We start from the raw sequence: 27719 nt of genomic DNA, 5'->3' as shown, positions 1-27719 counted from the left end.
GCTTATTGCTGCTCAGTAATACTAGTACAGTGTCTTGTGCTGCATCGTGCTGCTCAGTGTCAGTTCTCCGTAGTATCATCACTGCTCAGTGTCTTGTGGTGCTCAGTAATAATACATTACTAATACTAGTAAAGTGTCTTGTGTCCGTAGTATCATCAGTGCTCAGAATAATCAGTGCTCAGTATAATCAGTGCTCAGTATCATCAGTGCTCAGTGTCTTGTGGTGCTCAGTAATACTACATTACTAATACTAGTACAGTGTCTTGTGCTAATCGTGCTGCTCAGTGTCAGTTCTAAGTAGTGATGAGCACCGGAAATTTTTCGGGTTTTGTGTTTTGGTTTTGGGTTCGGTTCCGCGGCCGTGTTTTGGGTTCAAGCGCGTTTTGGCAAAACCTCACCGAATTTTTTTTGTCGGATTCGGGTGTGTTTTGGATTCGGGTGTTTTTTTCAAAAAACCCTAAAAAACAGCTTAAATCATAGAATTTGGGGGTCATTTTGATCCCAAAGTATTATTAACCTCAATAAGCATAATTTCCACTCATTTTCAGTCTATTCTGAACACCTCACACCTCACAATATTATTTTTAGTCCTAAAATTTGCACCGAGGTCGCTGGATGACTAAGCTCAGCGACCCAAGTGGCCGACACAAACACCTGGCCCATCTAGGAGTGGCACTGCAGTGTCACGCAGGATGGCCCTTCAAAAAACTACTCCCCAAACAGCACATGACGCAAAGAAGAAAAAAAAGAGGCGCAATGAGGTAGCTGTGTGACTAAGCTAAGCGACCCTAGTGGCCGACACAAACACCTGGCCCATCTAGGAGTGGCACTGCAGTGTCACGCAGGATGGCCCTTCCAAAAAACACCCCCCAAACAGCACATGACGCAATGAAAAAAAGAGGCGCAATGAGGTAGCTGTGTGACTAAGATAAGCGACCCAAGTGGCCGACACAAACACCTGGCCCATCTAGGAGTGTCACTGCAGTGTCACGCAGGATGGCCCTTCCAAAAAACACCCCCCAAACAGCACATGACGCAAAGAAAAAAATAGGCGCAATGAGGTAGCTGTGTGACTAAGATAAGCGACCCAAGTGGCCGACACAAACACCTGGCCCATCTAGGAGTGGCACTGCAGTGTCACGCTGGATGGCCCTTCCAAAAACACCCCCCAAACAGCACATGATGCAAAGAAAAAAAGAGGCACAATGAGGTAGCTGTGTGACTAAGATAAGCGACCCAAGTGGCCGACACAAACACCTGGCCCATCTAGGAGTGGCACTGCAGTGTCACGCAGGATGGCCCTTCCAAAAAACACCCCCCAAACAGCACATGACGCAAAGAAAGAAAGAGGCGCAATGAGGTAGCTGTGTGACTAAGATAAGCGACCCAAGTGGCCGACACAAACACCTTGCCCATCTAGGAGTGGCACTGCAGTGTCACGCAGGATGACCCTTCCAAAAACTACTCCCCAAACAGCACATGACGCAAAGAAAAATGAAAGAAAAAAGAGGTGCAAGAAGGAATTGTCCTTGGGCCCTCCCACCCACATGTTGTATAAACAGGACATGCACACTTTAACCAACCCATCATTTCAGTGACAGGGTCTGCCACACGACTGTGACTGAAATGATGGGTAGGTTTGGAACCCCACCAAAAAAGAAGCAATTAATCTCTCCTTGCACAAACTGGCTCTACAGAGGCAAGATGTCCACCTCATCATCATCCTCCGATATATCACCGTGTACATCCCCCTCCTCACAGATTATCAATTCGTCCCCACTGGAATCCACCATCTCAGCTCCCTGTGTACTTTGTGGAGGCAATTGCTGCTGGTCAATGTCTCCACGGAGGAATTGATTATAATTAATTTTAATGAACATCATCTTCTCCACATTTTCTGGATGTAACCTCGTACGCCGATTGCTGACAAGGTGAGCGGCGGCACTAAACACTCTTTCGGAGTACACACTTGTGGGAGGGCAACTTAGGTAGAATAAAGCCAGTTTGTGCAAGGGCCTCCAAATTGCCTCTTTTTCCTGCCAGTATAAGTACGGACTGTCTGACGTGCCTACTTGGATGCGGTCACTCATATAATCCTCCACCATTCTTTCAATGGGGAGAGAATCATATGCAGTGACAGTAGACGACATGTCCGTAATCGTTGTCAGGTCCTTCAGTCCGGACCAGATGTCAGCATCAGCAGTCGCTCCAGACTGCCCTGCATCACCGCCAGCGGGTGGGCTCGGAATTCTGAGCCTTTTCCTCGCACCCCCAGTTGCGGGAGAATGTGAAGGAGGAGATGTTGACAGGTCGCGTTCCGCTTGACTTGACAATTTTGTCACCAGCAGTTCTTTGAACCCCAGCAGACTTGTGTCTGCCGGAAAGAGAGATCCAAGGTAGGTTTTAAATCTAGGATCGAGCACGGTGGCCAAAATGTAGTGCTCTGATTTCAACAGATTGACCACCCGTGAATCCTTGTTAAGCGAATTAAGGGCTCCATCCACAAGTCCCACATGCCTAGCGGAATCGCTCTGTGTTAGCTCCTCCTTCAATGTCTCCAGCTTCTTCTGCAAAAGCCTGATGAGGGGAATGATCTGACTCAGGCTGGCAGTGTCTGAACTGACTTCACGTGTGGCAAGTTCAAAAGGTTGCAGAACCTTGCACAACGTTGAAATCATTCTCCACTGCGCTTGAGACAGGTGCATTCCACCTCCTATATCGTGCTCAGTTGTATAGGCTTGAATGGCCTTTTGCTGCTCCTCCAACCTCTGAAGCATATAGAGGGTTGAATTCCACCTCGTTACCACTTCTTGCTTCAGATGATGGCAGGGCAGGTTCAGGCGTTTTTGGTGGTGCTCCAGTCTTCTGTACGTGGTGCCTGTACGCCGAAAGTGTCCCGCAATTCTTCTGGCCACCGACAGCATCTCTTGCACGCCCCTCTCGTTTTTTAAATAATTCTGCACCACCAAATTCAAGGTATGTGCAAAACATGGGACGTGCTGGAATTTGCCCAGATTTAATGCACACACAATATTGCTGGCGTTGTCCGATGCCACAAATCCACAGGAGAGTCCAATTGGGGTAAGCCATTCTGCGATGATCTTCCTCAGTTGCCGTAAGAGGTTTTTAGCTGTGTGCGTATTCTGGAAAGCGGTGATACAAAGCGTAGCCTGCCTAGGAAAGATTTGGCGTTTGCGAGATGCTGCTACTGGTGCCGCCGCTGCTGTTCTTGCGGCGGGAGTCCATACATCTACCCAGTGGGCTGTCACAGTCATATAGTCCTGAGCCTGCCCTGCTCCACTTGTCCACATGTCCGTGGTTAAGTGGACATTGGGTACAACTGCATTTTTTAGAACACTGGTGAGTCTTTTTCTGAGGTCTGTGTACATTTTCGGTATCGCCTGCCTAGAGAAATGGAACCTAGATGGTATTTGGTACCGGGGACACAGTACCTCCAACAAGTCTCTAGTTGGCTCTGCAGTAATGATGGATACCGGAACCACGTTTCTCACCGCCCAGGATGCCAAGGCCTCAGTTATCCGCTTTGCAGCAGGATGACTGCTGTGATATTTCATCTTCCTCGCAAAGGACTGTTGGACAGTCAATTGCTTGGTGGAAGTAGTAAAAGTGGTCTTACGAGTACGACTTCCCCTGTGGGATGACCATCGACTCCCAGCAGCAACAACAGCAGCGCCAGCAGCAGTAGGCGTTACACGCAAGGATGCATCGCAGGAATCCCAGGCAGGAGAGGACTCGTCAGAATTGCCAGTGACATGGCCTGCAGGACTATTGGCATTCCTGGGGAAGGAGGAAATTGACACTGAGGGAGTTGGTGGGGTGGTTTGCGTGAGCTTGGTTACAAGAGGAAGGGATTTACTGGTCAGTGGACTGCTTCCGCTGTCGCCCAAAGTTTTTGAACTTGTCACTGACTTATGATGAATGCGCTGCAGGTGACGTATAAGGGAGGATGTTCCGAGGTGGTTAACGTCCTTACCCCTACTTATTACAGCTTGACAAAGGCAACACACGGCTTGACAAATGTTGTCCGCATTTCTGTTGAAATACTTCCACACCGAAGAGCTGATTTTTTTGGTATTTTCACCAGGCATGTCAATGGCCCTATTCCTCCCACGGACAACAGGTGTCTCCCCGGGTGCCTGACTTAAACAAACCACCTCACCATCAGAATCCTCCTGGTCAATTTCCTCCCCAGCGCCAGCAACACCCATATCCTCCTCATCCTTGTGTACTTCAACACTGACATCTTCAATCTGACTATCAGGAACTGGACTGCGGGTGCTCCTTCCAGCACTTGCAGGGGGCGTGCAAATGGTGGAAGGCGCATGCTCTACACGTCCAGTATTGGGAAGGTCAGGCATCGCAAACGACACAATTGGACTCTCCTTGTGGATTTGTGATTTCGAAGAACGCACAGTTCTTTGCTGTGCTTTTGCCAGCTTGAGTCTTTTCATTTTTCTAGCGAGAGGCTGAGTGCTTCCATACTCATGTGAAGCTGAACCACTAGCCATGAACATAGGCCAGGGCCTCAGCCGTTCCTTGCCACTCCGTGTGGTAAATGGCATATTGGCAAGTTTATGCTTCTCCTCCGACGATTTTATTTTAGATTTTTGAGTCCTTTTTTTACTGATATTTGGTGTTTTGGATTTTACATGCTCTGTACTATGACATTGGGCATCGGCCTTGGCAGACGACGTTGCTGGCATTTCATCATCTCGGCCATGACTAGTGGCAGCAGCTTCAGCACGAGGTGGAAGTCGATCTTGATCTTTCCCTATTTTTGGAACCTCAACATTTTTGTTCTCCATATTTTCATAGGCACAACTAAAAGGCACCTCAGGTAAACAATGGAGATGAATGGATACTAGTATACTTATGGATGGACGAGCGACTGCCGACACAGAGGTAGCTACAGCCGTGGACTACCGTACTGCGTCTGCTGCTAATATAGACTTGATGATAATGATATAAAAAATATATATATATCACTACTGCAGCCGGACAGGTATATATTATATAATGACGGACCTGCTGGACACTGTCAGCACTGCAGACTCCTAAAGTAAGCTACTAGTATCAAGAAGATAGAAAAAAAAAAACACCACAGGTAGGTGGTATACAATTATGGATGGACGAGCGACTGCCGACACAGAGGTAGCTACAGCCGTGGACTACCGTACTGCGTCTGCTGCTAATATAGACTGGATGATAATGATATAAAAAATATATATATATCACTACTGCAGCCGGACAGGTATATATTATATAATGACGGACCTGCTGGACACTGTCAGCACTGCAGACTCCTAAAGTAAGCTACTAGTATCAAGAAGATAGAAAAAAAAAAACCACATGAAGGTGGTATACAATTATGGATGGACGAGCGACTGCCGACACAGAGGTAGCTACAGCCATGGACTACCGTACTGCGTCTGCTGCTAATATAGACTGGATGATAATGATATAAAAATATATATATATATCACTATTGCAGCCGGACAGGTATATATTATATAATGACGGACCTGCTGGACACTGTCAGCACTGCAGACTCCTAAAGTAAGCTACTAGTATCAAGAAGATAGAAAAAAAAAAACACAACAGGTAGGTGGTATACAATTATGGATGGACGAGCGACTGCCGACACAGAGGTAGCTACAGCCGTGGACTACCGTACTGCGTCTGCTGCTAATATAGACTGGATGATAATGATATAAAAAATATATATATATCACTACTGCAGCCGGACAGGTATATATTATATAATGACGGACCTGCTGGACACTGTCAGCACTGCAGACTCCTAAAGTAAGCTACTAGTATCAAGAAGATAGAAAAAAACAAAACACAACAGGTAGGTGGTATACAATTATGGATGGACGAGCGACTGCCGACACAGAGGTAACTACAGCCGTGGACTACCGTACTGCTTCTGCTGCTAATATAGACTGGATGATAATGATATAAAAAATATATATATATATCACTACTGCAGCCGGACAGGTATATATTATATAATGACGGACCTGCTGGACACTGTCAGCACTGCAGACTCCTAAAGTAAGCTACTAGTATCAAGAAGATAGAAAAAAAAAACACCACAGGTAGGTGGTATACAATTATGGATGGACGAGCGACTGCCGACACAAAGGTAGCTACAGCCGTGGACTACCGTACTGCGTCTGCTGCTAATATAGACTGGATGATAATGATATAAAAAATATATATATATCACTACTGCAGCCGGACAGGTATATATTATATAATGACGGACCTGCTGGACACTGTCAGCACTGCAGACTCCTAAAGTAAGCTACTAGTATCAAGAAGATAGAAAAAAAAATAAACACAACAGGTAGGTGGTATACAATTATGGATGTACGAGCGACTGCCGACACAGAGGTAGCTACAGCCGTGGACTACCGTACTGCGTCTGCTGCTAATATAGACTGGATGATAATGATATAAAAAATATATTTATATCACTACTGCAGCCGGACAGGTATATATTATATAATGACGGACCTGCTGGACACTGTCAGCACTGCAGACTCCTAAAGTAAGCTACTAGTATCAAGAAGATAGAAAAAAAAAAAACACCACAGGTAGGTGGTATACAATTATGGATGGACGAGCGACTGCCGACACAGAGGTAGCTACAGCCGTGGACTACCATACTGCGTCTGCTGCTAATATAGACTGGATGATAATGATATAAAAAATATATATATATCACTACTGCAGCCGGACAGGTATATATTATATAATGACGGACCTGCTGGACACTGTCAGCACTGCAGACTCCTAAAGTAAGCTACTAGTATCAAGAAGATAGGAAAAAAAAAAACACAACAGGTAGGTGGTATACAATTATGGATGGACGAGCGACTGCCGACACAGAGGTAGCTACAGCCGTGGACTACCGTACTGCGTCTGCTGCTAATATAGACTGGATGATAATGATATAAAAAATATATATATATATCACTACTGCAGCCGGACAGGTATATATTATATAATGACGGACCTGCTGGACACTGTCAGCACTGCAGACTCCTAAAGTAAGCTACTAGTATCAAGAAGATAGAAAAAAAAAAAACACAACAGGTAGGTGGTATACAATTATGGATGGACGAGCGACTGCCGACACAGAGGTAGCTACAGCCGTGGACTACCATACTGCGTCTGCTGCTAATATAGACTGGATGATAATGATATAAAAAATACATATATATCACTACTGCAGCCGGACAGGTATATATTATATAATGACGGACCTGCTGGACACTGTCAGCACTGCAGACTCCTAAAGTTAACTACTAGTATGAAGAAGATAGAAAAAAAAAAACCACCACAGGTAGGTATACAATTATGGACGAGCGACTGCCGACACAGAGGTAGCTACAGCCGTGGACTACCGTACTGCGTCTGCTGCTAGTATAGACTGGATGATAATGATATAAAAAATATATATATCACTACTGCAGGACAGGTATATATTATATAATGACGGACCTGCTGGACACTGTCAGCAGAATGCGTTTATAGAATAAAAACACCACACGACGAGTGTTTAACTTTTTCAGGCAGACAATCACAATATACTGGTTGTCACTGGTCACTGGTCAGTCACACTGGCAGTGGCACTCTGGCAGCAAAAGTGTGCACTGTTAAATATATGTACTCCTGCTATAACTGCACCCCAGTCTCCCCCACAATTAAGCTGTGTGAGCAGTGAGCACTCAGCACAGTCAGATATACATAGATGATGCAGCACACTGAGGCTGAGCACAGATATGGTATACTGTGTCACTGTGTATCGTTTTTTTTCAGGCAGAGAACGGATTATATTAAATAATAATAAAACTGCACTGGTGGTCACTGGTCAGTCACTAGTAAACTCTGCACTCTCTGAGTACTCCTAAGCTCCAGTAAATCAAGTGTCTCACTCTCACTATCTATTTCTATTCTAAACGGAGAGGACGCCAGCCACGTCCTCTCCCTATCAATCTCAATGCACGTGTGAAAATGGTGGCGACGCGCGGCTCCTTATATAGAATCCGAGTCTCGCGATAGAATCCGAGCCTCGCGAGAATCCGACAGCGGGATGATGACGTTCGGGCGCGCTCGGGTTAACCGAGCAAGGCGGGAAGATCCGAGTCTGCTTCGGACCCGTGTAAAAAGCGTGAAGTTCGGGGGGGTTCGGTTTCCTAGAAACCGAACCCGCTCATCACTAGTTCTAAGTAGTATCATCAGTGCTCAGTATCATCAGTGCTCAGTATCAGTGCTCAGTATCATCAGTGCTCAGTATTATCAGTGCTCAGTATCATCAGTGCTCAGTGTCTTGTGGTGCTCAGTAATACTACACTACTAATAATAGTACAGTGTCTTGTGCTGCATCTTGCTGCTGTAGGGTGCTGTGGTAGTGTCCTGTCACATTGCATAGGTCATCGTTATTCCAGTCACAATGGTATCTGGTATCTATCTAGTGGTATCTAATTCCAGACATTACTGCCGTCTAATTCCACACATTAAAAAATGGAGAACAAAAATTTGGAGGGTAAAATAGGGAAAGATCAAGATCCACTTCCACCTCGTGCTGAAGCTGCTGCCACTAGTCATGGCAGAGATGATGAAATGCCATCAACGTCATCTGCCAAGGTCGATGCCCAATGTCATAGTAGAGAGCATGTAAAATCCAAAAGCAAAAGTTCAGTAAAATGACCCAAAAATCTAAATTAAAATTGTCTGAGGAGAAGCATAAACTTTCCAATATACCATTTACGACACGGAGTGGCAGGGAACGGCTAAGGCCCTCTCCTATGTTCCTCATGACTAGTGGTTCAGCTTCACATGACGATGGAAGCACTCATCCTCCCGCTAGAAAAATGAAAAGAGTTAAGCTGGCAAAAGCACAGCAAAGAACTGTGCGTTCTTCTAAATCACAAATCCCCAAGGAGAGTCCAATTGTGTCGGTTGCGATGCCTGACCTTCCCAACACTGGATGGGAAGAGGTGGCTGCTTCCACCATTTGCACGCCTCCTGCAAGTGCTGGAAGGAGCACCCACAGTCCACTACCTGATATTCAAATTGAAGATGTCACTGTTGAAGTACACCAGGATGAGGATATGGGCGTTGCTGGCGCTGAGGAGGAAATTCACGAGGAAGAGTATGACGGTGAGGTGGTTTGTTTAAGTCAGGCACCTGGGGAGACAACTGTTATCCGTGGGATGAATAAGGCCATTGACATGCTTGGTCAAAATACAAAAAAAATCACCTTTTCTGTGTGGAATTATTTCAATAGATATGCGGACAACAGGTGTCAAGTCATGTGTTGCCTTTGTCAAGCTGTAATAAGTAGGGGTAAGGACGTTAACCACCTAGGAACATCCTCCCAAGCTCCTGCAAACCACACCACCAACTGTGGAAAGAATGGTGGAGGAGTATATGAGTGACAGCATCCAAGTAGGCATGTCAGACAGTACGTACGTATACTGGCAGGAAAAAGGGGCAATTTTGAGGCCCTTGCACAAACTCGCTTTATCTTACCTAAGTTGCCCTCCCTCCAGTGTGTACTCCGAAAGAGTGTTTAGTTCAGCCGGTCACCTTGTCAGCGATCGGCGTACGAGGTTACTTCCAGAAAATGTGGAGAAGATGATGTTCATCAATATGAATTATAAATTCCTCCGTGGAGACATTTACCAACAATTGCCTCCAGAAAGTACACAGGGACCTGAGATGGTGGATTCCAGTGGGGACGAATTGATAATCTGTGAAGAGGGGGATGTACACGGTGATGAATCGGAGAATGATTATGAGGTGGACATCTTGCCTCTGTAGAGCCAGTTTGTGCAAGGAGAGATTGATTGCTTCTTTTTGGTGGGGGCCCAAACCAACCAGTCATTTCAGTCACAGTCGTGTGGCAGACCCTGTCGCTAAAATGATTGGTTTGTTAAAGTGTGCATGTCCTGTTTATACAACATAAGGGTGGGTGGGAGGGCCCAAGGACAAATCCATCTAGCACTTCTTTTTTCTTTAATTTATCTTTGTATCATGTGCTGTTTGGGGAGTATTTTTTGAAGTGCCATCCTGTCTGACACTGCAGTGCCACTCCTAGATGGGCCAGGTGTCTGTGCCGCCCACTTGGGTCGCTTAGCTTAGTCATCCAGTGACCTTGGTGCAAATTTTAGGACTAAAAATAATATGAGGTGTGAGGTGTTCAGAATAGACTGGAAATGAGTGGAAATTATGGTTATTGAGGTTAATAATACTATGAGATCAAAATTACCCCCAAATTCTATGATTTTAGCTGTTTTTGAGTTTTTATTTAAAAAAACGACAAAAATCCGAAAAGGAGGTTTTGCCAAAACGCGTCCGAATCCAAAACCAAAACACAAAACACGAAAAATGCCCGCTGCACATCTCTAATTACAGTATCTGCACATTGGCCCTCATTCCGAGTCGTTCGCTCGGTAATTTTCTTCGCATCGCAGCATTTTTCTGCTTAGTACGCATGCGCAATGTTCGCACTGCGACTGCGCCAAGTAATTTTGCTATGAAGATAGTTTTTTTACTCACGGCTTTTTCTGCGCTCCGGCGATCGTAGTGTGATTGACAGGAAATGGGTGTTACTGAGCGGAAACACGGCGTTTTATGGGCGTGTGGATAAAAACGCTACCGTTTCCGGAAAAAACGCGGGAGTGGCTGGAGAAACGGAGGAGTGTCTGGGCGAACGCTGTGTGTGTTTATGACGTCAAACCAGGAACGACAAGCAGTGAACTGATCGCAGATGCCGAGTAAGTCTGAAGCTACTCTGAAACTGCTAAGTAGTTTGTAATCGCAATATTGCGAATAAATCGTTCGCAATTTTAAGAAGCTAAGATTCACTCCCAGTAGGCGGCGGCTTAGTGTGTGTAACTCTGCTAAAATCGCCTTGCGAGCGAACAACTCGGAATGAGGGCCATTGCTCTGGTGTGGGGACACATCTGAAGATCAGCTGTCCCCACTATCCCTATCCACACATTGCTCTGGTGCAGAGACACATCCAAAGATCAGCTGGCCCCGCTATCCCTATCCCTATCTGCACATTGCTCTAGTGCATACACACATCTGAAGAACAGCTGTTTCCGCTATCCCTATCCCTATCCACACATTGCTCTGGTGCAGAGACATATCTAAAGATCAGCTGGCCCCGCTATCCCTATCCCTATCTGCACATTGCTCTAGTGCATACACACATCTGAAGAACAGCTGTTTCCGCTATCCCTATCCACACATTGCACTGGTGCAGAGACACATCCAAAGATCAGCTGGCCCCGCTATCCCTATCCCTATCTGCACATTGCTCTAGTGCAGGGGTTCTCAAACTCGGTCCTCAGGACCCCACACAGTGCATGTTTTACAGGTAACCCAGCAAGTGCACAGGTGTATTAATTACTCACTGAGCCATTTTAAAAGGTCCACAGGTGGAGCTAGTTATTTCACTTGTGATTCTGTGAGGAGACCTGCAAAACATGCACTGTGTGGGGTCCTGAGGACCGAGTTTGAGAACCTGTGCTCTAGTGCATACACACATCTGAAGAACAGCTGTTTCCGCTATCCCTATCCCTATCCACACATTGCTCTGGTGCAGAGACATATCTAAAGATCAGCTGGCCCCGCTATCCCTATCCCTATCTGCACATTGCTCTAGTGCATGCATACACACATCTGAAGAACAGCTGTCCCTGCTATCTATATCTGCACATTGCTCTTGTGCGGAGACACATCTAAAGATCAGCTGTCCCTGCTATCTATATCTGCACATTGCTCTTGTGCGGGGACACATCTAAAGATCAGCTGTCCCTGCTATCTATATCTGCACATTGCTCTTGTGCGGAGACACATCTAAAGATCAGCTGTCCCTGCTATCTATATCTGCACATTGCTCTTGTGCGGGGACACATCTAAAGATCAGCTGTCCCTGCTATCTATATCTGCACATTGCTCTTGTGCGGGGACACATCTAAAGATCAGCTGTCCCTGCTATCTATATCTGCACATTGCTCTTGTGCGGAGACACATCTAAAGATCAGCTGTCCCTGCTATCTATATCTGCACATTGCTCTTGTGCGGGGACACATCTAAAGATCAGCTGTCCCTGCTATCTATATCTGCACATTGCTCTAGTGCGGGGACACATCTAAAGATCAGCTGTCCCTGCTATCTATATCTGCACATTGCTCTTGTGCGGGGACACATCTAATGATCAGCTGTCCCTGCTATCTATATCTGCACATTGCTCTTGTGCGGGGACACATCTAAAGATCAGCTGTCCCTGCTATCTATATCTGCACATTGCTCCTGTGCGGGGACACATCTAAAGATCAGCTGTCCCTGCTATCTATATCTGCACATTGCTCTTGTGCGGGGACACATCTAAAGATCAGCTGTCCCTGCTATCTATATCTGCACATTGCTCTTGTGCGGGGACACATCTGAAAATCAGCTGTCCTCGCTATCCCTATCTGCACATTGCTCTTGTGCGGGGACACATCTAAAGATCAGCTGTCCCTGCTATCTATATCTGCACATTGCTCTTGTGCGGAGACACATCTAAAGATCAGCTGTCCCTGCTATCTATGTCTGCACATTGCTCTTGTGTGGGGACACATCTAAAGATCAGCTGTCCCTGCTATCTATATCTGCACACTGCTCTTGTGCGGGGACACATCTAAAGATCAGCTGTCCCTGCTATCTATATCTGCACATTGCTCTTGTGCGGGGACACATCTAAAGATCAGCTGTCCCTGCTATCTATATCTGCACATTGCTCTTGTGCGGAGACACATCCAAAGATCAGCTGTCCCTGCTATCCCTATCTGCACATTGCTCTTGTGCGGGGACACATCTAAAGATCAGCTGTCCCTGCTATCTATATCTGCACATTGCTCTTGTGCGGGGACACATCTAAAGATCAGCTGTCCCTGCTATCTATATCTGCACATTGCTCTTGTGCGGGGACACATCTAAAGATCAGCTGTCCCTGCTATTCCTATCCACACATTGTTTTAGTGCGGAGACACATCTGAAGGTCAGCTGTCCCCACTATCCCTATCCGCACATTGTTCTGGTACAGAGACACATCCAAAGATCAGTTGTCCCCGCTATCCCTATCTGCACATTGCTCTTGTGCGGGGACACATCTAAAGATCAGCTGTCCCTGCTATCTATATCTGCACATTGCTCTTGTGCGGAGACACATCTAAAGATCAGCTGTCCCTGCTATCTATATCTGCACATTGCTCTTGTGCGGGGACACATCTAAAGATCAGCTGTCCCTGCTATCTATATCTGCACATTGCTCTTGTGCGGGGACACATCTAAAGATCAGCTGTCCCTGCTATCTATATCTGCACATTGCTCTTGTGCGGGGACACATCTAAAGATCAGCTGTCCCTGCTATCTATATCTGCACATTGCTCTTGTGCGGAGACACATCCAAAGATCAGCTGTCCCTGCTATCCCTATCTGCACATTGCTCTTGTGCGGGGACACATCTAAAGATCAGCTGTCCCTGCTATCTATATCTGCACATTGCTCTTGTGCGGGGACACATCTAAAGATCAGCTGTCCCTGCTATCTATATCTGCACATTGCTCTTGTGCGGGGACACATCTAAAGATCAGCTGTCCCTGCTATCTATATCTGCACATTGCTCTTGTGCGGAGACACATCCAAAGATCAGCTGTCCCTGCTATCCCTATCTGCACATTGCTCTTGTGCGGGGACACATCTAAAGATCAGCTGTCCCTGCTATCTATATCTGCACATTGCTCTTGTGCGGGGACACATCTAAAGATCAGCTGTCCCTGCTATCTATATCTGCACATTGCTCTTGTGCGGGGACACATCTAAAGATCAGCTGTCCCTGCTATTCCTATCCGCACATTGTTTTAGTGCGGAGACACATCTGAAGGTCAGCTGTCCCCACTATCCCTATCCGCACATTGTTCTGGTACAGAGACACATCCAAAGATCAGTTGTCCCCGCTATCCCTATCTGCACATTGCTCTTGTGCGGGGACACATCTAAAGATCAGCTGTCCCTGCTATCTATATCTGCACATTGCTCTTGTGCGGAGACACATCTAAAGATCAGCTGTCCCTGCTATCTATATCTGCACATTGCTCTTGTGCGGGGACACATCTAAAGATCAGCTGTCCCTGCTATCTATATCTGCACATTGCTCTTGTGCGGGGATACATCTAAAGATCAGCTGTCCCTGCTATCTATATCTGCACATTGCTCTTGTGCGGGTACACATCTAAAGATCAGCTGTCCCTGCTATCCCTATCCGCACATTGTTTTAGTGCGGAGACACATCTGAAGTAGTGATGTGCACCGGAAATTTTTCGCGTTTTGTGTTTTGGTTTTGTGTTTGGTTCCGCGGCCATTTTTGGATTCGGACGCGTTTTGGCAAAACCTCACCGAAATTTTTTTGTCGAATTCGGGTGTGTTTTGGATTCGGGTGTTTTTTTAAAAAAACCCTAAAAAACAGCTTAAATCATAGAATTTGGGGGTCATTTTGATCCCATAGTATTATTAACCTCAATAACCATAATTTCCACTCATTTCCAGTCTATTCTGAACACCTCACACCTCACAATATTATTTTTAGTCCTAAAATTTGCACCGAGGTCGCTGGATGGCTAAGCTAAGCGACACAAGTGGCCGACACAAACACCTGGCCCATCTAGGAGTGGCACTGGAGTGTCAGGCAGGACGGCCCTTCAAAAAAATAGTCCCCAAACAGCACATGATGCAAAGAAAAAAAGAAGTGCACCAAGGTCGCTGTGTGACTAAGCTAAGCGACACAAGTGGCCGACACAAACACCTGGCCCATCTAGGAGTGGCACTGCAGTGTCAATCAAGACAGGATGGCACTTTCAAAAAATTGTCCCCAAACAGCACATGATGCAAAGAAAAAAAGAGGCGCACCAAGGTCGCTGTGTGACTAAGCTAAGCGACACAAGTGGCCGACACAAACACCTGGCCCATCTAGGAGTGGCACTGCAGTGTCAGGCAGGATGGCACTTCAAAAAAATTGTCCCCAAACAGCACATGATGCAAAGAAAAAAAGAGGCGCACCAAGGTGGCTGTGTGACTAAGCTAAGCGACACAAGTGGCCGACACAAACACCTGGCAATCTAGGAGTGGCACTGCAGTGTCAGGTAGGATGGCCCTTCAAAAAAATAGTCCCCAAACAGCACATGATGCAAAGAAAAAAAGAAGCGCACCAAGGTCGCTGTGTGACTAAGCTAAGCGACACAAGTTGCCGACACAAACACCTAGCCCATCTAGGAGTGGCACTGCAGTGTCAATCAAGACAGGATGGCACTTCCAAAAAATTGTCCCCAAACAGCACATGATGCAAAGAAAAAAAGAGGTGCACCAAGGTGGCTGTGTGACTAAGCTAAGCGACACAAGTGGCCGACACAAACACCTGGCCCATCTAGGAGTGGCACTGCAGTGTCAATCAAGACAGGATGGCACTTCCAAAAAATTGTCCCCAAACAGCACATGATGCAAAGAAAAAAAGAGGCGCACCAAGGTGGCTGTGTGACTAAGCTAAGCGACACAAGTGGCCGACACAAACACCTGGCCCATCTAGGAGTGGCACTGCAGTGTCAATCAAGACAGGATGGCACTTCCAAAAAATTGTCCCCAAACAGCACATGATGCAAAGAAAAAAAGAGGCACACCAAGGTGGCTGTGTGACTAAGCTAAGCGACACAAGTGGCCGACACAAACACCTGGCCCATCTAGGAGTGGCACTGCAGTGTCAGGCAGGATGGTCCTTCAAAAAAATTGTCCCCAAACAGCACATGATGCAAAGAAAAATGAAAGAAAAAAGAGGTGCAAGATGGAATTGTCCTTGGGCCCTCCCACCCACCCTTATGTTGTATAAACAGGACATGCACACTTTAACGAACCCATCATTTCAGCGACAGGGTCTGCCACACGACTGTGACTGAAATGACTGGTTGGTTTGTGCCCCCACCAAAAAAGAAGCAATCAATCTCTCCTTGCTCAAACTGGCTCTACAGAGGCAAGATGTCCACCTCATCATCATCCTCCGATTCCTCACCCCTTTCACTGTGTACATCCCCCTCCTCACAGATTATTAATTCGTCCCCACTGGAATCCACCATCTCAGGTCCCCGTGTACTTTCTGGAGGCAATTGCTGCTGGTGAATGTATCCACAGAGGAATTGATTATAATTCATTTTGATGAACATCATCTACTCCACATTTTCTGGAAGTAACCTCGTACGCCGATTGCTGACAAGGTGAGCGGCTGCACTAAACACTCTTTCGGAGTACACACTGGAGGGAGGGCAACTTAGGTAGAATAAAGCCAGTTTGTGCAAGGGCCTCCAAATTGCCTCTTTTTCCTGCCAGTATACGTACGGACTGTCTGACGTGCCTACTTGGATGCGGTCACTCATATAATCCTCCACCATTCTTTCCATGGTGAGAGAATCATATGCAGTGACAGTAGACGACATGTCAGTTATCATTGGCAGGTCCTTCAGTCCGGACCAGATGTCAGCACTCGCTCCAGACTGCCCTGCATCACCGCCAGCGGGTGGGCTAGGAATTCTTAGCCTTTTCCTTGCACCCCCAGTTGCGGGAGAATGTGAAGGAGGAGATGTTGACGTGTCACGTTCCGCTTGACTTGACAATTTTCTCACCAGCAGGTCTTTGAACCTCTGCAGACTTGTGTCTGCCGGAAAGAGAGATACAACGTAGGTTTTAAATCTAGGATCGAGCACGGTGGCCAAAATGTAGTGCTCTGATTTCAACAGATTGACCACCCATGAATCCTGGTTAAGCGAATTAAGGGCTCCATCCACAAGTCCCACATGCCTAGCGGAATCGCTCTGTTTTAGCTCCTCCTTCAATGTCTCCAGCTTCTTCTGCAAAAGCCTGATGAGGGGAATGACCTGACTCAGGCTGGCAGTGTCTGAACTGACTTCACGTGTGGCAAGTTCAAAGGGTTGCAGAACCTTGCACAACGTTGAAATCATTCTCCACTGCGCTTGAGTCAGGTGCATTCCCCCTCCTTTGCCTATATCGTGGGCAGATGTATAGACTTGAATGGCCTTTTGCTGCTCCTCCATCCTCTGAAGCATATAGAGGGTTGAATTCCACCTCGTTACCACCTCTTGCTTCAGATGATGGCAAGGCAGGTTCAGGAATGTTTGGTGGTGCTCCAGTCTTCTGTACGCGGTGCCTGAATGCCGAAAGTGGCCCGCAATTCTTCGGGCCACCGACAGCATCTCTTGCACGCCCCTGTCGTTTTTTAAATAATTCTGCTTCACCAAATTCAATATACATGTATGTGCAAAACATGGGACGTGCTGGAATTTGCCCAGATGTAATGCACGCACAATATTGCTGGCGTTGTCCGATGTCACAAATCCCCAGGAGAGTCCAATTGGGGTAAGCCATTCTGCGATGATCTTCCTCAGTTGCCGTAAGAGGTTGTCAGCTGTGTGCCTATTCTGGATAGCGGTGATACAAAGCGTTGCCTGCCTAGGAACGAGTTGGCGTTTGCGAGATGCTGCTACTGGTGCCGCCGCTGCTGTTCTTGCTGCGGGAGGCAATACATCTACCCAGTGGGCTGTCACAGTCATATAGTCCTGAGTCTGCCCTGCTCCACTTGTCCACATGTCCGTGGTTAAGTGGACATTGGGTACAACTGCATTTTTTAGGACACTGGTGAGTCTTTTTGTGAGGTCTGTGTACATTTTCGGTATCGCCTGCCTAGAGAAATGGAACCTAGATGGTATTTGGTACCGGGGACACAGTACCTCAATCAAGTCTATAGTTGCCTCTGAATTAACGATGGATACCGGAACCTCGTTTCTCACCGCCCAGGCTGCCAAGGCCTGAGTTATCTGCTTTGCAGCAGGATGACTGCTGTGATATTTCATCTTCCTCGCAAAGGACTGTTGGACAGTCAATTGCTTACTGGAAGTAGTACAAGTGGTCTTCCGACTTCCCCTCTTGGATGACGATCGACTCCCAGCAGCAACAACAACAGCAGCGCTAGCAGCAGTAGGCGTTACACTCAAGGATGCATCTGAGGAATCCCAGGCAGGAGAGGACTCGTCATACTTGCCAGTGACATGGCCTGCAGGACTATTGGCTTTCCTGTGTAAGGAGGAAATTGACACTGAGGGAGTTGGTGGTGTGGTTTGCAGGAGCTTGGTTACAAGAGGAAGGGATTTAGTGGTCAGTGGACTGCTTCCGCTGTCACCCAAAGTTTTTGAACTTGTCACTGACTTATGATGAATGCGCTGCAGGTGACGTATAAGGGAGGATGTTCCAAGGTGGTTAACGTCCTTACCCCTACTTATTACAGCTTGACAAAGGCAACACAGGGCTTGACACCTGTTGTCCGCATTTGTGTTGAAATAATTCCACACCGAAGAGCTGATTTTTTTTGTATTTTGACCAGGCATGTCAATGGCCATATTCCTTCCACGGACAACAGGTGTCTCCCCGGGTGCCTGACTTAAACAAACCACCTCACCATCAGAATCCTCCTTGTCAATTTCCTCCCCAGCGCCAGCAACACCCATATCCTCATCCTGGTGTACTTCAACAGTGACATCTTCAATTTGACTATCAGGAACTGGACTGCAGGTGCTCCTTCCAGCACTTGCAGGGGGCGTGCAAATGGTGGAAGGCGCAAGCTCTTCCCGTCCAGTGTTGGGAAGGTCAGGCATCGTAACCGACACAATTGGACTCTCCTTGGGGATTTGTGATTTTGAAGAATGCACAGTTCTTTGCTGTGCTTTTGCCAGCTTAAGTCTTTTCTTTTTTCTAGCGAGAGGATGAGTGCTTCCATCCTCATGTGAAGCTGAACCACTAGCCATGAACATAGGCCAGGGCCTCAGCCGTTCCTTGCCACTCCGTGTCGTAAATGGCATATTGGCAAGTTTACGCTTCTCCTCAGACGCTTTTAATTTTGATTTTTGGGTCATTTTACTGAACTCTTGTGTTTTGGATTTTACATGCTCTCTACTATGACATTGGGCATCGGCCTTGGCAGACGACGTTGATGGCATTTCATCGTCTCGGCCATGACTAGTGGCAGCAGCTTCAGCACGAGGTGGAAGTGGATCTTGATCTTTCCCTTTAACCTCCACATTTTTGTTCTCCATTTTTTTATGTGTGGAATTATATGCCAGTATCAATAGCAATGGCCTACTACTATATATACTGCGCAAAACTAAAATGCACCACATGTATAGAATGTAGATGGATAGTATACTTAATGGATGACGAGTGACGACACAGAGGTAGGTACAGCAGTGGCCTACCGTACTGCTATAAGTATATATATAATAAACTGGTGGACACTGTCAGCAAACTGCAAAACTGTCTAAAATGCACCACAGGTATAGAATGTAGATGGATAGTATACTTAATGGATGACGAGTGACGACACAGAGGTAGGTACAGCAGTGGCCTACCGTACTGCTATAAGTATATATATAATAAACTGGTGGACACTGTCAGCAAACTGCAAAACTGTCTAAAATGCACCACAGGTATAGAATGTAGATGGATAGTATACCTAATGGATGACGAGTGACGACACAGAGTTAGGTACAGTAGTGGCCTACCGTACTGCTATAAGTATATATATATAGTATACTGGTGGACACTGTCAGCAAACTGCAAAACTGTCTGAAATGCACCACAGGTACAGAATGTAGATGGATAGTATACTTAATGGATGACGAGTGACGACACAGAGGTAGGTACAGCAGTGGCCTACCGTACTGCTATAAGTATATATATAATAAACTGGTGGACACTGTCAGCAAATTGAAAAACTGTCTAAAATGCACCACAGGTATAGAATGTAGATGGATAGTATACTTAATGGATGACGAGTGACGACACAGAGGTAGGTACAGCAGTGGCCTACCGTACTGCTATAAGTATATATATATAATAAACTGGTGGACACTGTCAGCAAACTGCAAAACTGTCTAAAATGCACCACAGATATAGAATGTAGATGGATAGTATACTTAATGGATGACGAGTGACGACACAGAGGTAGGTACAGCAGTGGCCTACCGTACTGCTATAAGTATATATATAGTATACTGGTGGACACTGTCAGCAAACTGCAAAACTGTCTAAAATGCACCACAGGTATAGAATGTAGATGGACAGTATACTTAATGGATGACGAGTGACGACATAGAGGTAGGTACAGTAGTGGCCTACCGTACTGCTATATATAGTATACTGGTGGACACTGTCAGCAAACTGCAAAACTAAAATGCACCACAGGTATAGAATGTAGATGGATAGTATACTTAATGGATGACGAGTGACGACACAGAGGTAGGTACAGCAGTGGCCTACCGTACTGCTATAAGTATATATATAATAAACTGGTGGACACTGTCAGCAAACTGCAAAACTGTCTAAAATGCACCACAGGTATAGAATGTAGATGGATAGTATACTTAATGGATGACGAGTGACGACACAGAGGTAGGTAAAGCAGTGGCCTACCGTACTGCTATAAGTATATATATATAGTATACTGGTGGACACTGTCAGCAAACTGCAAAACTGTCTAAAATGCACCACAGGTATAGAATGTAGATGGATAGTATACTTAATGGATGACGAGTGACGACACAGAGGTAGGTACAGCAGTGGCCTACCATACTGCTATATATAGTATACTGGTGGACACTGTTAGCAAACTGCAAAACTAAAGTGCACCACAGGTATAGAATGTAGATGGATAGTATACTTAATGGATGACGAGTGACGACACAGAGGTAGGTACAGCAGTAGCCTACCGTACTGCTATATATAGTATACTGGTGGACACTGTCAGCAAACTGCAAAACTAAAATGCACCACAGGTATAGAATGTAGATGGATAGTATACTTAATGGATGACGAGTGACGACACAGAGGTAGGAACAGCAGTGGCCTACCGTACTGCTATATATAGTATACTGGTGGACACTGTCAGCAAACTGCAAAACTAAAATGCACCACAGGTATAGAATGTAGATGGATAGTATACTTAATGGATGACGACACAGAGGTAGGTACAGCAGTGGCCTACCATACTGCTATATATAGTATACTGGTGGACACTGTCAGCAAACTGCAAAACTAAAATGCACCACAGGTATAGAATGTAGATGGATAGTATACTTAATGGATGACGACACAGAGGTAGGTACAGCAGTGCACTCTGCACTGTACTCCTCCTATATAATATTAATTATACTGGTGGTCCCCACTCCCAGTCCCCACAATAAAGCAGCACACTGAGCACAGATATGGAGTGTTTTTCAGGCAGACAACGTATACTGGTGGTCGCTGTCAGCAAAACTCTGCACTGTACTCCTGCTATAGCTGCTCCCCAGTCCCCACAATTAAGCAGTGTGAGCACTCAGCACAGATATATTATGCAGCACACTGAGCACAGATATGGTATGGAGTGTTTTTTTCAGGCAGAGAACGGATAAAAACTGGTGGTCACTTATCAGCAAAACTCTGCACTGTACTCCTAACAGCTGCTCCCCAATCCTCCCCACAATTAAGCAATAAACAACCAATGAATCAAGTTCTGTTTTCTACAATTAACGGAGAAGACGCCAGCCACGTCCTCTCCCTATCAACTCCAATGCACGAGTGAAAATGGCAGCGACGCGCGGCTGCTTATATAGAATCCGAATCTCGCGAGAATCCGACAGCGGGATGATGACGTTCGAGCGCGCTCGGGTTAGCCGAGCAAGGCGGGACGGTTCGAACCTGCCTCGGACCCGTGTAAACAAGGTTAAGTTCGGGGGGGTTCGGTTTCTGAGAAACCAAACCCGCTCATCACTAATCTGAAGGTCAGCTGTCCCCACTATCCCTATCCGCACATTGTTCTGGTACAGAGACACATCCAAAGATCAGTTGTCCCCGCTATCCCTATCTGCACATTGCTCTGGTGCAGGGACACATCTGAAGATCAGCTGTCCCTGCTATCCCTATCTGCACATTGCTCTGGTGCAGGGACACATCTGAAGATCAGCTGTCCCTGCTATCTATATCTGCACATTGCTCTGGTGCAGGGACACATCTGAAGATCAGCTGTCCCTGCTATCTATATCTGCACATTGCTCTTGTGCGGGGACACATCTGAAGATCAGCTGTCCCTGCTATCTATATCTGCACATTGCTCTTGTGCGGGGACACATCTGAAGATCAGCTGTCCCTGCTATCCCTATCTGCAAATTGCTCTGGTGCAGGGACACATCTGAAGATCAGCTGTCCCTGCTATCTATATCTGCACATTGTTTTAGTGCGGAGATACATATGAAGGTCAGCTGTCCCCACTATCCCTATCCGCACATTGTTCTGGTACAGAGACACATCCAAAGATCAGCTGTCCCCGCTATCCCTATCTGCACATTGCTCTGGTGCAGGGACACATCTGAAGATCAGCTGTCCCTGCTATCCCCAGCTGAAGATGGCAAAGGTTTCCATTGTCTAGCTACAGTAGTTAGTATCTTCAGAGCTTGATGAATTTTGTCCCCATACACTAGTATAAGGACAGCTGGCTAGATTGGGACTGAAAAGTAAGCAGGAGACATCCATTAACTGTGTTGCCTTTACAAGGAATGACAATAACAATAATAATTCAAAACTTTGCAAAAGTTTAGAATTCTAAACTAAAGTTTGCAAAAATACCTGGGATAGCCATAAACACAATAAAAAGGCAAAGATAGTGGGGGATAGGGGAGTAGATGGTTGGGCAGAGACACTAGAGATGAGCGCCGGAAATTTTTCGGGTTTTGTGTTTTGGTTTTGGGTTCGGTTCCGCGGCCGTGTTTTGGGTTCGACCGCGTTTTGGCAAAACCTAACCGAATTTTTTTTGTCGGATTCGGGTGTGTTTTGGATTCGGGTGTTTTTTTCCAAAAAACCTAAAAAACAGCTTAAATCATAGAATTTGGGGGTCATTTTGATTCCAAAGTATTATTAACCTCAAAAACCATCATTTCCACTCATTTTCAGTCTATTCTGAATACCTCACACCTCACAATATTATTTTTAGTCCTAAAATTTGCACCGAGGTCGCTGGATGACTAAGCTAAGCGACCCTAGTGGCCGACACAAACACCTGGCCCATCTAGGAGTGGCACTGCAGTGTCACGCAGGATGTCCCTTACAAAAAACCCTCCACAAACAGCACATGACGCAAAGAAAAAAAGAGGCGCAATGAGGTAGCTGTGTGAGTAAGATAAGCGACCCTAGTGGCCGACACAAACACCGGGCCCATCTAGGAGTGGCACTGCAGTGTCACGCAGGATGTCCCTTCCAAAAAACCCTCCCCAAACAGCACATGACGCAAAGAAAAAAAGAGGCGCAATGAGGTAGCTGTGTGAGTAAGATAAGCGACCCTAGTGGCCGACACAAACACCGGGCCCATCTAGGAGTGGCACTGCAGTGTCACGCAGGATGTCCCTTCCAAAAAACACTCCCCAAACAGCACATGACGCAAAGAAAAAAAGAGGCGCAATGAGGTAGCTGTGTGAGTAAGATAAGCGACCCTAGTGGCCGACACAAACACCGGGCCCATCTAGGAGTGGCACTGCAGTGTCACGCAGGATGTCCCTTCCAAAAAAACCTCCCCAAACAGCACATGACGCAAAGGAAAAAAGAGGCGCAATGAGGTAGCTGTGTGAGTAAGATAAGCGACCCTAGTGGCCGACACAAACACCGGGCCCATCTAGGAGTGGCACTGCAGTGTCACGCAGGATGTCCCTTCCAAAAAACCCTCCCCAAACAGCACATGACGCAAAGAAAAAAAGAGGCGCAATGAGGTAGCTGTGTGAGTAAGATAAGCGACCCTAGTGGCCGACACAAACACCGGGCCCATCTAGGAGTGGCACTGCAGTGTCACGCAGGATGGCCCTTCCAAAAAACACTCCCCAAACAGCACATGACGCAAAGAAAAATTAAAGAAAAAAGAGGTGCAAGATGGAATTGTCCTTGGGCCCTCCCACCCACCCTTATGTTGTATAAACAGGACATGCACACTTTAACCAACCCATCATTTCAGTGACAGGGTCTGCCACACGACTGTGACTGATATGACGGGTTGGTTTGGACCCCCACCAAAAAAGAAGCAATTAATCTCTCCTTGCACAAACTGGCTCTACAGAGGCAAGATGTCCACCTCATCATCATCCTCCGATATATCACCGTGTACATCCCCCTCCTCACAGATTATCAATTCGTCCCCACTGGAATCCACCATCTCAGCTCCCTGTGTACTTTGTGGAGGCAATTGCTGCTGGTCAATGTCTCCGCGGAGGAATTGATTATAATTCATTTTAATGAACATCATCTTCTCCACATTTTCTGGATGTAACCTCGTACGCCGATTGCTGACAAGGTGAGCGGCGGCACTAAACACTCTTTCGGAGTACACACTTGTGGGAGGGCAACTTAGGTAGAATAAAGCCAGTTTGTGCAAGGGCCTCCAAATTGCCTCTTTTTCCTGCCAGTATAAGTACGGACTGTGTGACGTGCCTACTTGGATGCGGTCACTCATATAATCCTCCACCATTCTTTCAATGTTGAGAGAATCATATGCAGTGACAGTAGACGACATGTCCGTAATCGTTGTCAGGTCCTTCAGTCCGGACCAGATGTCAGCATCAGCAGTCGCTCCAGACTGCCCTGCATCACCGCCAGCGGGTGGGCTCGGAATTCTGAGCCTTTTCCTCGCACCCCCAGTTGCGGGAGAATGTGAAGGAGGAGATGTTGACAGGTCGCGTTCCGCTTGACTTGACAATTTTGTCACCAGCAGGTCTTTCAACCCCAGCAGACTTGTGTCTGCCGGAAAGAGAGATCCAAGGTAGGCTTTAAATCTAGGATCGAGCACGGTGGCCAAAATGTAGTGCTCTGATTTCAACAGATTGACCACCCGTGAATCCTTGTTAAGCGAATTAAGGGCTCCATCCACAAGTCCCACATGCCTAGCGGAATCGCTCCGTGTTAGCTCCTCCTTCAATGTCTCCAGCTTCTTCTGCAAAAGCCTGATGAGGGGAATGACCTGACTCAGGCTGGCAGTGTCTGAACTGACTTCACGTGTGGCAAGTTCAAAGGGCATCAGAACCTTGCACAACGTTGAAATCATTCTCCACTGCGCTTGAGACAGGTGCATTCCACCTCCTATATCGTGCTCAATTGTATAGGCTTGAATGGCCTTTTGCTGCTCCTCCTACCTCTGAAGCATATAGAGGATTGAATTCCACCTCGTTACCACTTCTTGCTTCAGATGATGGCAGGGCAGGTTCAGTAGTTATTGGTGGTGCTCCAGTCTTCTGTACGTGGTGCCTGTACGCCGAAAGTGTCCCGCAATTCTTCTGGCCACCGACAGCATCTCTTGCACGCCCCTGTCGTTTTTTAAAAAATTCTGCACCACCAAATTCAAGGTATGTGCAAAACATGGGACGTGCTGGAATTTGCCCATATTTAATACACACACAATATTGCTGGCGTTGTCCGATGCAACAAATCCACAGGAGAGTCCAATTGGGGTAAGCCATTCCGCGATGATCTTCCTCAGTTGCCGTAAGAGGTTTTCAGCTGTGTGCGTATTCTGGAAACCGGTGATACAAAGCGTAGCCTGCCTAGGAAAGAGTTGGCATTTGCGAGATGCTGCTACTGGTGCCGCCGCTGCTGTTCTTGCGGCGGGAGTCCATACATCTACCCAGTGGGCTGTCACAGTCATATAGTCCTGACCCTGCCCTGCTCCACTTGTCCACATGTCCGTGGTTAAGTGGACATTGGGTACAGCTGCATTTTTTAGGACACTGGTGACTCTTTTTCTGAGGTCTGTGTACATTTTCGGTATCGCCTGCCTAGAGAAATGGAACCTAGATGGTATTTGGTACCGGGGACACAGTACCTCCAACAAGTCTCTAGTTGGCTCTGCAGTAATGATGGATACCGGAACCACGTTTCTCACCACCCAGGATGCCAAGGCCTCAGTTATCCGCTTTGCAGTAGGATGACTGCTGTGATATTTCATCTTCCTCGCAAAGGACTGTTGGACAGTCAATTGCTTGGTGGAAGTAGTAAAAGTGGTCTTACGACTTCCCCTCTGGGATGACCATCGACTCCCAGCAGCAACAACAGCAGCGCCAGCAGCAGTAGGCGTTACACGCAAGGATGCATCGGAGGAATCCCAGGCAGGAGAGGAATCGTCAGAATTGCCAGTGACATGGCCTGCAGGACTATTGGCATTCCTGTGGAAGGAGGAAATTGACACTGAGGGAGTTGGTGGGGTGGTTTGCGTGAGCTTGGTTACAAGAGGAAGGGATTTACTGGTCAGTGGACTGCTTCCGCTGTCGCCCAAAGTTTTTGAACTTGTCACTGACTTATTATGAATGCGCTGCAGGTGACGTATAAGGGAGGATGTTCCGAGGTGGTTAACGTCCTTACCCCTACTTATTACAGCTTGACAAAGGCAACACACGGCTTGACACCTGTTGTCCGCATTTCTGTTGAAATACTTCCACACCGAAGAGCTGATTTTTTTGGTATTTTCACCAGGCATGTCAACGGCCATATTCCTCCCACGGACAACAGGTGTCTCCCCGGGTGCCTGACTTAAACAAACCACCTCACCATCAGAATCCTCCTGGTCAATTTCCTCCCCAGCGCCAGCAACACCCATATTCTCCTCATCCTGGTGTTCTTCAACACTGACATCTTCAATCTGACTATCAGGAACTGGACTGCGGGTGCTCCTTCCAGCACTTACAGGGGGCGTGCAAATGGTGGAAGGCGCATGCTCTTCACGTCCAGTGTTGGGAAGGTCAGGCATCGCAACCGACACAATTGGACTCTCCTTGTGGATTTGGGATTTCGAAGAACGCACAGTTCTTTGCGGTGCTACTGCTTTTGCCAGCTTGAGTCTTTTCATTTTTCTAGCGAGAAGCTGAGTGCTTCCATCCTCATGTGAAGCTGAACCACTAGCCATGAACATAGGCCAGGGCCTCAGCCATTCCTTGCCACTCCGTGTGGTAAATGGCATATTGGCAAGTTTACGCTTCTCCTCCGACAATTTTATTTTAGGTTTTGGAGTCCTTTTTTTACTGATATTTGGTGTTTTGGATTTGACATGCTCTGTACTATGACATTGGGCATCGGCCTTGGCAGACGAAGTTGCTGGCATTTCATCGTCTCGGCCATGACTAGTGGCAGCAGCTTCAGCACGAGGTGGAAGTGGATCTTGATCTTTCCCTAATTTTGGAACCTCAACATTTTTGTTCTCCATATTTTAATAGGCACAACTAAAAGGCACCTCAGGTAAACAATAGAGACGGATGGATACTAGTATACAATTATGGATGGACTGCCGAGTGCCGACACAGAGGTAGCTACAGCCGTGGACTACCGTACTGTGTCTGCTGCTAATATAGACTGGATGATAATGAGATGTAGTATGTATAAAGAAGAAAGAAAAAAAACCACGGGTAGGTGGTATACAATTATGGATGGACTGCCGAGTGCCGACACAGAGGTAGCTACAGCCGTGGACTACCCTACTGTGTCTGCTGCTAATATAGACTGGATGATAATGAGATGTAGTA

Source organism: Pseudophryne corroboree, chromosome 1 (genome assembly GCF_028390025.1).
Source record: "Pseudophryne corroboree isolate aPseCor3 chromosome 1, aPseCor3.hap2, whole genome shotgun sequence".
Classification (NCBI taxonomy): domain Eukaryota; kingdom Metazoa; phylum Chordata; class Amphibia; order Anura; family Myobatrachidae; genus Pseudophryne; species Pseudophryne corroboree.
Note: the sequence above shows the minus strand (reverse complement) of the source record.